Consider the following 12,314-nt stretch of genomic DNA (forward strand, 5'->3'; position numbering starts at 1 on the left):
TACAACAGACACTACGTCGCAAAGCTATAGAACTTGCTCATAAACCAGGACATTCAGGGACACATAAGACGAAAATGTTACTGCGTGAGAAAGTATGGTTCCCATATATCGATAAAACACATGGGCTCCGACAAAGGTTGAAAAGTGGGGGGGGGGGGGGCAAGGGAAAATCTAACACCCATAACAAAAGATTTTGAAAAAAACTTTATTGTTTTGCAAAAAAGTGGGGGGGGCCAAGGCCCCCCGGCCCCCCCTTCGACGGAGGCCCTGAAATAGTGAAAGTATTCGTAGATCAATGCACTGCTTGCCAAGCAACGGGACATGAAAACAGCAAGGAACCGATGCAGTCAACAGACCTACCACCAGCACCATGGCACACGGTCAAAGCGAATTTCTTTGGACCAGTACCATCCAAAGAATACTTGCTGTGTGTCATTGACACATGAAAACTGTGGGAATTGAATTCAAACCAAGAACACTACTATGGCAGGGGCGCAGTGGCTGGGGGGCAGGGGGTGGCAGCCGCCCTCCCCTGGCAAAAGTTTTGTCGGATAGTCGGGAAATCCAACGTTTGTCGGAAAATTTGAAATATCAGGAATTTAAAATGACAAAACGTAATTTTTCCATCGATCCTGTCTAAAAGGTCGCATATTTGCTCAACCCTTCTTACTTATTTTCATTAGAGTATATATCGGAATCTTCGCATTGCTGAAATTTGTAAAGGAAATTAACGCTTCGTCTCAGTTATTTTATAAACTACCATTTCCGACAGCTAAAGTTCAACTCAGTGCATTTCAAAATGAATTCGCTGGTGTTGTAGAAGACGCAAAATGTTATTATTTTCAAATTTTGTCGAGCGATGAATACGTAGAAAGAAAAGGATGCCAGGGGAAAATTGCATGGATGAATTAGAGGGAAATAGGGAATCCGTATACCATCGTGATAGTAGATACAGCTATCAGCTCAATGAATACAAGATTCACGTCTCATAAGGCAATTTTGACAGATTTTGCCTTGCTCAACCCTGAATATTTTCAAAAACAATTGAAAGGCAGTTGTATGCAGTGTCATTCAAAAAGGTTGCGAAGAATTACGGCCTGGATTACGAAAAATTGAGAGATGAATACAGCTCTTTTGTCAATAATTACCGTAAATTTAGGAAAGTTAGAGAGAAGAGCAGCCCTCAGCCGGCTGCAGGAGATTCAGTTCTTCAGTTGATGATAAGTACAACCTGCAAAGTGCCTTTCCACAGCTGGTCCTTCTTTACAAAGTTCTCGTCACTTTGCCAATAAGTTCAACAAATTATGAAAGAGCTTTTTCAAAGCTGAGGATTGTAAAAAATCGGCTACGGTCAACAATGGAACAAGACCGCCTTTCCTCTCTGATGACAATCAACGTCGAAAGTGATATTTTACAGTCGATAGACTATGGTGACATCATCGATTTGTATGCTGCCACACCTCTTTTGAGAAAGATGCTGTTTGAGTAACAGTTTATAGAAGTATCATTTAAGGGAAAACTAATCTTTTGGCCGCGTTATATCTATTTAAGGTTAAGCATAAATAAATGCAAAGTAATTATGATGCGATTTAAAATTTGCCAAAAAAAACTTTTTGCTATAAACAGCTATAAACACCAACGTGATAGTTTATTGTCTAGTATCGCGAGAAGACTTGTAGGGTGTAAATTTATAACTAGCTGCAGTTTTGTTCATAGCGATATATATTTGGTAAGTTTTGTTAGAATAAAGGCTATTGTTGAACTTGAAGGTGTATAACGAACGATCCATTCGTTAACGATTTCCAGATCCATTCGTGATATTGTAGTATCAAGTGTTGCAGTATATGCAGCAAGGGTAGTCAAGGAATGTATTGAGAAAAAATTTGTCGGAAAAATCATAGTTTTATCGGAAAATTTTCAGCTTCCACCCCCCCTCCCCCCCAAAAAAAAGTTAACTCCCACTGCGCCCCTGCACTATGGCCTAGACAGAATGCAGAAGTAGAATCTTTCAATCGACCTCACAAGAAACTACTTCAAACGTCTAAAATTGAAGGAAACAATTGGAGAAAGGAACTGCACTTATTTCTGTTAAAATATAGGTCAACACCACACTGCACAACCCAAGTTGCACCCGCTGAACTTCTGTTCAATCGTGTGATCAGAACGAAAATTCCTGCCATAGGAATCACGTCAAAAAACCATCCAACAAACACAAGCGTGTCAAACAAAATGATAGAGATAGCAAGGCAAAAGCCAAAGTCTACTATGACAAACGTCAGCACATAAAACCGTCCGGCATCAAAGAAGGAGATCTCGTACTCGTCAAACAAGCGAGAAAGAACAAACTGACAAGTAAATTCGATCCGAAACCATATCGCGTCATTGACATCAGAGGAACTAAAGTAATCGCTGAAAGATCTGACCATAGGATAACTCGAAACATTTCATTTTTCAAAAAGTTTTATAACTCCTTTGAGTCACAAATCGATTCAGAAACTGATGATGATGATGATGATACAGTTCAAACAGACACTGAACCTGAAGCCGATATTGTACGTCGATATCCAAGGAGACCAAGCATGATGCCTATGTACTATGGTCAAGTTATCACACATTGAAAACTACTTTATTAATAAACTGCTGAATATATAACCGATGTTAGTAATTTTGATTTCCGAAGAAGAGGAGAGATGTTGTGGACTCCCTATGGACGCTATTGTTTTATTATATAGGATAGTATACCGGACTAGCCGAGGTGAAGGTTGATGTTATGTTCAAGAGATATACAAAAAGATTCTTTCCCGATTTTTACACTTACCTTGCGGGCCAACATAAGATATAATAAATTACATTGCAAAAATTCTTCATCTGGTTCATTCCTATACCTTATTTTTTTAACATTTGATTTACTTACTTTTTGAGTATTTTCTTTGATAACTTGGCCTCCGACGAATGGGACGGCCGAGTGGCCATGCCCTCCCACTTCCCTCCAAAACAATAGAGCTTTGTTCAAAACCTCCTGCCAGGGCTGTTAAAGTTTCCGTTAGCTCCCCCTCCTCTCCTTTTTCAACCTGTGTCGATGCCCATGGGTAATTTATTTAAATAGAATTTGCAAACAATCTTTTGGTGGCACAAAACTTACATTTTTGACCTATGTTCTAACATTTTATGCTCTGAAGAGTAGTTGACTAGAATCTTTAGTATGACCCAAAATGTTTGCTTTTTTCAAACCCATTTTGAAATAGAATCGGCAATTTTTCAATAATCAGTAACACGCCCACACTTCAACATCAAATATAGTTAGGAAAATATTTTTACAGCCCGTTGTAGACCATCTATTGTTTGATACTGAAGTCATTAGCATGTATAACTGCCTTTAAGAAAATTCCACTTTACCAATAGACTTCAAGGTAAAAGACAATTTGTTGGAAAACATGCCTTCGTGTCAGGTCATTTTCTTTCGCAAGTGATGTTCCATGAAACCACTTTTATGCTTCAAAAAAGGTTAAAACAAAAGCTTTGCGGAAAGTCACTCATTAAAAAAGCAACAGATAAACCAGGCATTAATAATTAACAAATCATTGAATAGTAATAACCTCCAAGAGCGCATGGGGTCATTCAAAAAGTAGGTTTCTCAGAGAGAGGGAGGTGTCAGCTATAAACAGACAAAGGGGTTTGAGTGGCTATCAATCTTAATTGTTACTTTCACTCCAAAGTAACCAATTATCTATATCAGGGAAATCACTCATAAATACATGGAATGTAAAAAGGAGCTTTGGGTGAGCTGTAAGCATGGAAATGTTTGTAATGCTTTTTGAAGATGCCATGGGCAATATGGAGTATGGGAATAAAAGCTTCATTAGGTCTGGGCAAACTAATTCTTAGAATGACCCCAAGTGACATTGCTACTTAAAATAGCTTAAACAGTTAACAAGTGAATGGCAAAACTAAATGCTTTAGATGACTGTTTTAGTGTTTTATCGTTTCTTTAAAGGTTGGTTATCAACAATGTACCATGAAGGCTTGCGTTTTTGTTGTTGTGCTCCTACAGTGTTGCCTGTAACAGGAACTACTGATCTCTGCATTCGTATAATGTTGTCATTGTACCCAAATTGATATAATGAAGGGTTATCATTTCTTCTGCCCAAACCTCTTTGTCTACCAAAATACTCCTCAAGTATTCTAAGCATTGCAAAGTGCCGATTTTGAGATATCATCGTAGTTTCAGCTCCTAATCAGTTGAGTTTAAAAGTGCTGTAGAACGCCGTGCTAACTTCGCACAATTTAATTTTTCAGCCCCCGTAAAAGATCACTTGTAGCCTTGAAGGGAATATTTTCCCACTTACAAGCATACAAGCATTGTCATCGTGACCAATTCACATTGCCTTAATTTAAATATCTAAGCATTGTAAAGTGCCGATTTTGAGATATCATCGTAGTTTCAGCTCCTAATCAACTGTGTTTGCATTTGCCTTGGAACGCTGCGCTATCTTCGCACAATTTAGTTTTGCACTGTGTATGACAAAAATGTTATGGCTAGTGGATATAATTCAGGAACTATTTATGTCTCACCTTGTAAATTTCATTAACATTGTTCACAGAGTATTATTTTATTCCTGTTTACTGGCACTGACAGTTTCATCTTTGCCTCCCAGATTTTACTGGGCACGTGTTAGGTATTGAAGAACCTGTAAATGTGCACATAAGCCCGCGATACTGTGACCAGCGGCAGACATTTTTCCTATCTGTTCTCCTCAAGGACATCTTGATTAAATTTCTCTGTCAACACAAATTCAAAACCACTTTGCAGCAGAAATTGTGTAGCTTTAATGACAGAATGAACAGTTGTTAAGCAGTTTGGCAAATCCTCTCCTTCGATGGTTCAGGAAACGTGTCCCATGAATTTTGGAAAATTCATAGTGAGTTATGTTAAGTGCATTACAAGATTTTTTATTTCTGCTTTTAGCTCACCAGAATTCTTTAACAGTGACCACATGTTTTTATAAAAATCATCAACTTTTTTGAAAGGCTTAAAGCCTTTTACAACATCCTTTAAGGCAAGCTCAAGTCGGTGGTTAGCACAGTGGGTGGTTACAAGCCATTCCCTCTCATTTTTCATTTGGGTCAGAACTCCGGAATATACCCCAACATTGACATTTGCGCCATCTGCAGTTGCACACATAACCTTGGTCCTGTTGTCCGCCAGTGGTACAGGACCATCTTGAACTTTACCACCATCACCCTCACAAAAAATGCCATCAATGGCAGCTTTAATGGAATCAGCGTTTGCTCCACCCAAATCTGACATTTCGAGCAACGACATCACAAAATACACTGGGATGCCATTCTTTGCTGTCCTGACAAGAACAAGTTCCTTTTCATCCTTTGTTTTTCTTGCTTGTGAGCCATCCGAAAGTATGGACATAAAATGGCTGCTTGCAATGATTGCTGCGCATTTTTCTTTTATCGCTCCGGCAATGCAGTGAATAAATTCACGGGCAGCATGTCCTCCATCTTTGCCTTTAACCAACCTGACTCCATTTGAACGTTGGTATTTTACAAGCACTTTGAAATGCTTGTGCGGCATTGAAGGTGTTACATTTCATATGCAGTCCTCATCATTTTTGTGAAAGCTTTTCTCCCAGAGTCATTCAACGACTCTCGAATGTCAGGCTGAACAGGTCGCTTGGATGTGTCCAGCCGTTGCTCTGGGTTTTGGCGATTGTCAAGCATCAATGCAACTTATGTGCTTCTCCAAGGAAATGGCGATCCACCTGTAGAAAAGTTTTATTACATTTATTTAAAAATATTTTTATTAGAAACTAATTAAACTTTTGGAACTTTTGGAACTAAAATAAGGTCAGAATCAAGAAACTTCTGCTCTGAGATAACATAGATACTAAACACAAGAAACTCGTTTATAATAAACACATTGATAGAAACTCGTTTATAAAAATATGATAAAATATCGTTATGATAAAACTCGCAGACATCAAACAACAATAAAATCGAAATAAAGTCTTTAGAACGATTATCAAATGTGTCAAACCTATCGATTATGAGTGCCAACTAGCTGTTTTGAAACAATTCGATCCCCAAAACAGCTTGATCCTTAGCGCAGTCTTGAATTTATTTGTATTTACCTGATACTTTGTCATAACTTCGGTACCATCCGCAAAAGCTCTAACGGCCGAAACAGCTGCCCCTTTGATTGTTGGATGACTGACAATCTGATCTCTGTACTTCGAGCACAATTTACACCATATCCGTGTCTCATTTTGCTTGGAGTCGAAAATCTCAATCTTATGTCCGATGATTTCGCTTTTTCCCCATTTTAAGAAAGTGTGCAGTTCCTTGATGGTTTCCTTACTTTTCTTCACTGTCGAAGCCATATTGGTACGGTAAGATACACTGTTCTTGAAGAAATCAACTCAAAAATGATAACGGCATCAGAATACACAATAGTTATGAACTGAATTCAAAGCTGTAAGGAAACTGACTCACGGAAAAAGGAAACTGCAAAATCACAATATTTGTGAAGTTCAGTGAACTTAGTTCACACTTGTCGTGATTTGCATTAACAATCGGAAAGGCGGCGACTATCCTGCTTCTTAAGCCAATAGGCTCTTTGCAGCTAGGCGTCGCGTGCTTGGTTACCGCATAGAAACGCCTTACTGGAAAGCATGAGATCCAGTGGCCTTTACGTAAACAATACGATCACACGTTTTCTTCGTGAATATTCTTAGTTTATTCGTAGTTTTTGAAGATGTACCAGCACATTTTATCCATTTTAAAATATAACATAGTCTTTTTAGGCTTTTTACTGCTTTTTTGGCGTTTTCCCGTTGAATTTTTTTCGTCACTGAGTAATAGGTAAATCACCACAAGCTTCAATAGAAGGTTATGGAACAAACCAAGGGCGGACTGGCCGGTCGGGCTACCGGGCGATTGCCCGGTGGGCCCTCCCAAAATTATTGTAACTTTTCTTCATTTTACTATGAAATGGCAACTTGTATTGTTTGCTAGGGGTCCTCTTTTCTTGCCATGAGACGTAGACTCTCTCAAGATAGGTGGATGCCCTACGTAAACACGAGTATTTTTTCTTGGCCCAGAGCTTACTGTTCCTAATACTTAATGGTACGATACTTAATGGAAGTTCCAAAATCGGAAAAAACTTCTCTTCGGGACCTCAGTTTCAATATTTGCACAGACATGACAGATTTTTGACTCAATTTCTTGAAAGGTAGATTACTTTGATGCTAACCAGTAAGATTTGAGAATACACATCAAAAACGCGGAGGGCTCAGTCCCCTTCCTTGTTTGTGCTTCGATCAGACAGCTGAGACAAAATGTTTGCTCCATTACATGTCTGCCATTGTAAACTGAACAAGAACAGGAGACGAGATGCAGCTGGAACACTGCGATGCATTACAAGCTTTACACTCATAAAAAATGTAGACGTGGAGTTTAAATGTAGATTTTGACATCTAAACAAAGAATGGAATGACTCTCTACTTTTGAAGAATTCCTACTGAGAACATTTAGTTAATGTCTTCTATAGACAAGACAGTGTTTTTTAGTTGTTGCATTTAGAAATTTGTTTAAAGACGTGTGCCGGAAATGTTGCGCTTGTCGCTAAAAGTTGAGATTATGATTTTGGTTTGTCGGTAATTGTGAAAAAAAGTTTGAGGAGAATGGCTTTACTCGAACACATTTCACCGGTCAAAAACAGTCAAAACTGCCACAAATAAGGGTGCAAGGAAGATTTCCTGCTCATTCGTGAAGGAAATCTTCGCAGAACATTCTTAAGACGTTGCTTGTTTTTGTTGGAATTCAAGCTTTTTTCCATTTCTTTCTATTTTTGCCCGACTTTGTTTTTTTCAGTCCAGATTCTAAGGTTTACAGAACAATCTCTACACTACCTTTCTTTCCTAGAAAAAGAGCTGTATAGAACCACGGCAGAGCCCTATTCAGTTACTGCCGCAGGGAAAGCATAATGGGGGATCGGGTGGGTAACAACCTCACCTGCCAATTCCTAAGAGGGACAAAGGGAGCAAATATGCCCTTTTCAAAAAAGTGCCCTTGACATTAGCCCTTTCTAATCACTAAAGAAATAAATATGAAAGCCCTATTAATGACAAAATTTCTCAAAACCTGTAAAAACATCTCTTATAAGAGCAGTTAACTCATTTACAAGATACCTATACGAACCAAAATGAAAATACAGTTACAACCGAATCAATAGAAGCTGGGAATTTTTCAGAAGCCTTTTTACTGAAGCCTGCCCCCTTGCCCTTTGGCCATTCTGGGGTCCATTTACTGCTGCCTGATTTTTGCGGGTTTTGGTTAGACTGTAACTTTTCTGCTATTTAATTTTTTCACTGATGTAATTTCTACTAGATTTGGTCTAACTTTTGAGCAGTTTTTTTATTTGTATTTTTATATATTATTGCATGGTAACTGTTAACTAGCTCTTAATTGAAAATAAAATGAAGAATAATTGAAAAACACCATTGTCAATAGAAAAATCTTTTCATCATTTTCAAGGACCCAGAGTGATTAATTTGCAATAATCTTTAGTTGAGGACATTCTCCTGAATCAAAAAGGTTATTGGAATAATGATTTCCGGCAAAAAAAACAAAACGGATTTGATAATGCAAAATTCAACTGCTTCCCTATTTGACCCCGAAACTGCGAAGGAGAGCTCTCTGTAAACAAGGGCCTAAATTTATGAGATGCATTGACTTGATATGAGTTTATTAAGTGATATACCTTGATTTCTAACATGCTAAATGGTGTTAACAATAGATTGGATGATTTTACGTGCTGAAATGAGGTTAGTTCCCTGTTTCATTTGACCCCAAACGGCAATTTCCCTATTTGACCCCGAGCGCGTCGATCACTCAGCTTATTTATTTTGAGAAATCTTGTAACCTTGGTGCAGGGTGTTTGAAATTTGGATTGATATGAAGAGAGTGTGTATTTTTCTTTGCGATTACTACCTTTTGCTTTGTCTATCTATCTCCCGTAGCTACGGAGGAGCCAAGCCTCAAGCTAACGTAGAAGCAAAACATTGTGATTTATACTGCTAAAATTACCGTAGTTGAATTGAAAAAGCATCTAAAAGGTAGTTTAAAGCATGCCGAATCCGATTTTGAGATATCGGTCCAATTTTTGGAGTTATTAACCATTTCCCTATACGACCCCGATTGCCCTATTTGACCCCGTTCCCTATTTGACCCCGAGCGCTACCAACACGATTGAAATTTAAAGTTAACATTGATTTATTGACTCAATAGTAAGCTCAATATCTTCTTTCTGGTAATGTTTCTCAAAATGTAAATATTCCCAGATTCGATTTGAAGTTTGAAATCGCTGTCGACTGCTTTGTACTTCTTGACAATGTTCAAAGTCTCGCTTCTCCAATTTATGAAATCTTGCGATTTTCGCTGTGAAACTCGAAAAAGTCCAACTCCTCCGTAGGAATGTCGACAAGAATTCCACAACCTGGGATTGCACAATTTGAACCGACCATAGTTCTCAAAATATCACCAACATCTTCGCAATACGCTCAAAACTCAACAACAATCCCTCTATTCCAATTTTGCCGCGTCCCCTTCCTTAGATCACGTGAATGCAATAAACACGAACAAAGAGTTTGAACAATAGGCTTCCAGACCAGAGTTTTTTCTACTGACTATGTTACAATCATACAGATGTACTGACATATGGAACTCAGTTACAAACGAAATAAAATGCTCAACAACTTTAGAAATATTCAAGAAAAATATCGGAATTTTCATCGTTCAATGGTACTTGTGATATTTGCAAGGAATACGTGTGCAACATCAGTTATACTTGATTTTCATTATATTTAGCATTGGTAATTTAAATTAGTTGGATTTAACTAGCACTCAAAACACTTTGCCCCCCTCCCTAAAGGTGGTAGAGAGGGGGGCAAAGTGTTTTATGATAAACTTTCAAGCGTCAGAATAGGAAGAACGTTTAACAACGAGGAGTGAGTTTGAGAAGGTGTAAGCGATGCGAAGAAGCTGACTCTAGGATAATCTTAACTGAAAAAAAAGAAAGCTGTGTAAAAATAGAAGAAAACAAGCAACGTCTTAAAATTTCCTGCAAAGATTTCCTTCTCGAATGAGCATGTAGAAAAGGCTACAGCTTTAGCTTTCTTTCCTTGCACCCTTATTTGTGGCTAAAGATGACAGTTTTTGACCGGTGAAATGTGTTCGAGTAAAGCCAATTGCCTCAAACTTTCCCAGTAATTCTATGAAATGACGTCCCTGATGATAAATTTTTCACAACTACCAGCAAACCAAGACCATAATCTCAAATTTGCCCCTAAATGTTATTTTTAGAATGGGGTGTGTTAAACAACTAGTTTTGTCTGTCGTGCATCGTGTTTGTGGTTCGTTATTGTTAATGAGAATGTCTTTCGATGTCTGAGTCAGTCATTTTGTTTTTCATCGTGCCATCTCTATTTTAGTTGTTATTAGTCCATTTGCCGTTAATTTGTGTCATTAGGGTTTTGTGTGCGTCACTCATGTTGTTAAAATCGTATGTTCTTTCAGTGCAAGTCCAGTCGAGTCGTAGTTGTCGTTTAATTCAGTCGGTAGAGTGTAGACGTGATTTTAGATGTTCGTATAGCCGTTGTTATTTCGATAAGTTTGAAACATACCAGTTTTGCCGAAGTGAGCCGTTTAGTCGTTGTGGAATTAGATAACACTATTAGAACCGACGAGCCAAAAAATCAGAACACGCTTATCAAATTTTGTACTTTCTTTTACCAGTGGCGGATTTAGGGGGCAACAAGGGGCAGTTGCCCCTCCCTCGACGAGTTGAAGCAAGTATGGCACCCCTTTTTTGGAAATTGTGCGCCCCTTTTGAAGAATGAGAATCAGGTGAAAAAGTTTCTGAGACCAGTAAGTTAATTTGCTTCAAGGATTACTTCAAAGTTATCTTGTTTTTTCCGAAAATGGATCTGAAATTGTTGTATACAGCGTTATCGCGTCTTAAATTTTTGAACATTTTTCAGCGCCCCCACAACCAACTGCCCCTCCTTCAAGTTTGCTCTGGATCCGCCCCTGTCTTTTACTGCCGAATCTGCGAACACAAGCCTGTAAAACCCTCGTAAATTCAGTGGTTTTACAGGTGTTTGGAACCAGTCCATTTAAGGAGCATTCATCATAACTCAACACAAAAAAAGATACAGAGCTAAAAGTTGGTAGAAATGAATTTCTAATAAAAATAAAGATTTGGGAATTTTTCGCAGATGCTCTTAGTTTTATGCCGCGTCATAAAATTTTCGATGTTTTTGCTTACCCTTGGAAGTAAAATGAGCCTTAATACAAAAATTTAATACGCATGTGCCATGGCCCCAAAACGGGGGTACTCATTTCACACTCAAGAACTTGCTGCATCTAATCTCCCCAACAAGAACGCAATTGATCAAGAAAAATCGCAGCAGATCGTTGCAGCAGTGATTCTGCGATTGCAGATCATTCCCGATCAGAAGAAACATTTTTTTTAGAAATAGATTGAAAACGATCCTTGGCCCCCTTAGAATTTCAAAGCGCATTTTTTCAAAGAGTCATGATTAATTGTATTAAAAAGCCAGCATTGTTGCGTGTGAAAATTTGTAAAAATATCTGTTATTGGCCATATTGCACCCTAGATTGACTTTCGCTTCTGCCTTTTGTTATTGCAACTGGCATTTTCCCAAGCTACGATGTCTACTATTTTTGGCTTCAGATAAAGACAAATGCCGAAAGTGGAGCCCCAACTGTTTGATCGATTTGGGATGAACTTTAACGTTCAGTCTTGTCGGTTATAGAAGAAGCTTTGATGCAAAACAAACAACCTACCTGCAAAACATTAAGCCTGCATAATACGAGAATTAACTGATTTATCCCTCTTTAAACGATAGAAAAATAGGAGTAAATACAATGCCGATTCTTATTTGCCTGGCTGACGGCAGCCTCGCTCCGCATTGAGAAAAATCGTAGATTTTGAAAGAAAAGCATCAACGCATAATAATGAAAGTTTTTTCTTGGCTATATCTATCGAAAAATTATTGGGGTATAACCGGATATTTCACTTGCTGGATTTACCGTCATCAAACCGGGAAAAAAACAATTTTAGCCAGGCTACACTGGTTGCTAGGAATCTGGATCGCAAGGACTTAAGCATTTGGCCATAAAGATCTACCATCTATTGCCTTTAGTAAACCAAAGCCTAGAAAAAAACAGGTAATATTCATGAATTGATTCAACTTAATATTTTCTTATATATCTGACAC

At 38.2% G+C, this 12,314-nt stretch overlaps 1 protein-coding gene and 1 pseudogene across 4 annotated transcripts in view; one reads left to right on the top strand and one right to left on the bottom strand.

Moving 5' to 3' along the window:
* LOC135693726 (adenosine receptor A2b) overlaps positions 1-12,314 on the top strand; it is a 29,526-nt gene that overhangs the window by 10,764 nt on the left and 6,448 nt on the right. The window contains exon 1 of one of the 3 annotated variants that reach the window (XM_065212278.2): positions 11,956-12,264. The exons of the other annotated variants lie outside the window; for them this stretch is intronic. The gene's annotated coding sequence lies outside the window, so the exon portion shown is untranslated. Of the gene's footprint in view, positions 1-11,955; positions 12,265-12,314 lie in introns of those variants that run through there. 3 annotated transcript variants of the gene reach the window in all.
* Positions 4,827-6,570, bottom strand: LOC148959055 (uncharacterized; annotated as a pseudogene). The gene is made up of 2 exons (XR_016144205.1): positions 6,144-6,570; positions 4,827-5,774 (listed from the first exon to the last, which is right to left on the bottom strand). The product of XR_016144205.1 is annotated as an uncharacterized LOC148959055 (transcript).

Source organism: Rhopilema esculentum, chromosome 11 (assembly GCF_057945365.1).
Source record: "Rhopilema esculentum isolate cy_ngs chromosome 11, ASM5794536v1, whole genome shotgun sequence".
In the NCBI taxonomy this organism is placed as follows: Eukaryota; Metazoa; Cnidaria; class Scyphozoa; order Rhizostomeae; family Rhizostomatidae; genus Rhopilema; species Rhopilema esculentum.